Here is a 2,599-nt window from a genome sequence, read left to right as displayed (position 1 = left end):
ACAGTGCCGGTTCCGAGTAGGTTCCAATTCCGATTTCGGTTTCGGTTTCGGTTTCGGTTTCGGTTTCGGTTCTACTCGCTACCTGTGCTCACCCCTAGCAACAAGTCGAGAATAAGCAAGGAGTAGAAACTTCAAATCTCGAGAATGGCCAGTTGATAGAGATGATAAGGATGATGGTTGCACAAGCTGTATAACAGAGCGTGGTTGTATTAAGGAACGAGCAGCTGGCCCACTAGGACCTTGATCAGCCAGCTTCACAGAGGTTACTCCAACGGTTTGGAATAACTTGGTCGGGGACCAATCTAGTTCATCAGTACCAAGGAGCGCCGTCACCCTTGACACCACAGGGCGCCTTTCGCTCACAAGCGTGAATCTTGCAGGCAAGTTAACCTTGGGAGGCGACTAGGCAAACAACCCATGGGGGAAGATGAAGGCAATGGTTGTCAATGGGATGCTTGCCCTAATCAATGAAACAATTAACACCAGCGTGTCGGTTTTAACCCAGGCCAAATGTGGGTTCAAACCTCGCAAGCTTGCGAGATGAGCCGCACGCACCAATCTGGCAATGATCAACATTCTAGTTTTAACTAACGTCGCGAGTAACGAATTGATGAGCATGACAACACCTACCAACCCAGCCATCATGACTCCACCTCGCGCACTAATGCGCACGACAGAGCAAGCTCACAAGAAACTGATCTCAAACTCATCTGCTCGAGTAAGGTTGAACAAAGCTCGCAGCCAGAATACTTCTCATGATGAGGACTTAGATCAAGTGTAGAAAATGCTCGACGATCTAAGAGCCTGCTAGAATAATTCGACGGAAGAGATAGTAAGTTCTCCGTTCATGGAGGAAGTTCGTCAAGCCCCACCTCCCCAAGAATTTAGGGCACTGGAGAGCAAGTTCGATGGAAAAGGGAATCTCAGAGACCACCTTGATTCTTTCAACTATCTGATGAAGCTACATCAGGTCTTTGAATTGGCAAAGTGCTGCTGTTTCATGGTCACTTTAGTAGGAGATGCCAAGAGGTCAAATAAGAGGCTCAAAGCAAACTCAATACAGTCTTGACAACAATTCTCTTTGTTGTATTTACAACAATTCCAAGCGAGGAGACAGCTTGCAATGCCACTCAGCTATCTTAGTAATATTTGTTAGGAAAGGGATGAAACTTTGACCTCGTTTTTAACGAGGTTCCAAAACGAACAAGCAAAGGTCATAGATGCACATGAGAAGTCAATCGACACATGAGATGTCCAAAACGAACAAGCAAAGGTCCATATATGAACTCACAAATTTTCCACTAAGGAAGATAATGTAGAAGCCTGAGCCATGGGGAAGATTAATTCAGTGGACTATGGAGTTAAGTTAGCATGACATCACTTCCCGAGAACTACAATCAAGGACCAAGCTTTGGTTGATTTCATTTTAGAGTTTTTCTATCAGCCCGAGGGGGAGGTAAGCCCTCGTGAAGTGAGCACCTCAAAAGAGAACAAGCCAACGGGGCTAAAGCTCAACAGTTTATGACAAGGACCTTATACGTGGATAGGTCCCTAAACGAGAAGGGGTAGGAGTCGGGCTCCTGCTAGAAGGTCCTAAAGGGAATCTAATCAGAACTGCAATCAGATTTGTGTTTGCTGCCTTGAACAATGAGGCAGAATATGAGGCAGAATATGAGGCCATGCTCGAGGGGATCTACCTTGCCAAAGAAATGGGGGCAGAGTCAATCAAAATATACAATGACTCCCAGCTTGTGGTATACCAAATTTTCGGAGAATATCAGGCCAAAGAGAACAGAATGGCGTCCTATTTTCGGAAGGTAAAATCCAAACTTGAACATTTCAAGACTCTTGCAGTTCTGCAGATTCCAAGGGAGAAGAATTCAGTGGCCGATGCTCTAGCTCGCCTGGCTTTGACGATGAGCAAAGAAACAACTGATTCTATTCTTGTTAAATTCCTCCCAAGTCCAAGCATCCTCGCATCATAAGAAGCAGTTTTGGTAACATGGTCAAGGTACAGCTGGATGGATTCAATAATCACGTACCTGAAAGATGAGACAGTGCTCAAAGGAGGAAATGAAGCCAAGACCCTTCAAGCAAAATTAGCTTGGTATACGCTTGTCGATAATAGGTTGTATAAGTGAGACTATAACTCCCTACTCTTGCGATGTGTTGATCATGAGGATGTAGAGTATAACTTGAAGGAAATCCATGAGGGTATATGTGGTTATCACACCAGGGGCAGATCTTTGACATACAAGGTACTTTACCAAGGATATTATTGGCTGACAGTCTTCAACGATTCGACTGACTTTGTATGGAAGTACGATAAATGTTAGTTCACAGATATTCCGCGAGCTCTACCATAAGAGTTGACCACTCTAACAAGCCCATGACCATTAACGATCTGGGGAATCGATCTGATAGGTCATTTGCCTCAGGAAAAAAAAGGTGTCAAGTTCACGGTGGTCGTAGTGTACTACTTCATCAAGTGGATAGAAGCCAAGCCTTTAGCTACCATCATTTTGAACAACCTAAAGGATTTTGCTTACAAAAACATTATTTGTAGATTTAGAATTTCCCATACAATCATAGCCAACAA

Source organism: Pistacia vera, unplaced genomic scaffold, assembly GCF_008641045.1.
Source record: "Pistacia vera cultivar Batoury unplaced genomic scaffold, PisVer_v2 Contig473, whole genome shotgun sequence".
Classification (NCBI taxonomy): Eukaryota; Viridiplantae; Streptophyta; class Magnoliopsida; order Sapindales; family Anacardiaceae; genus Pistacia; species Pistacia vera.
This window is presented reverse-complemented; position numbering follows the sequence as displayed.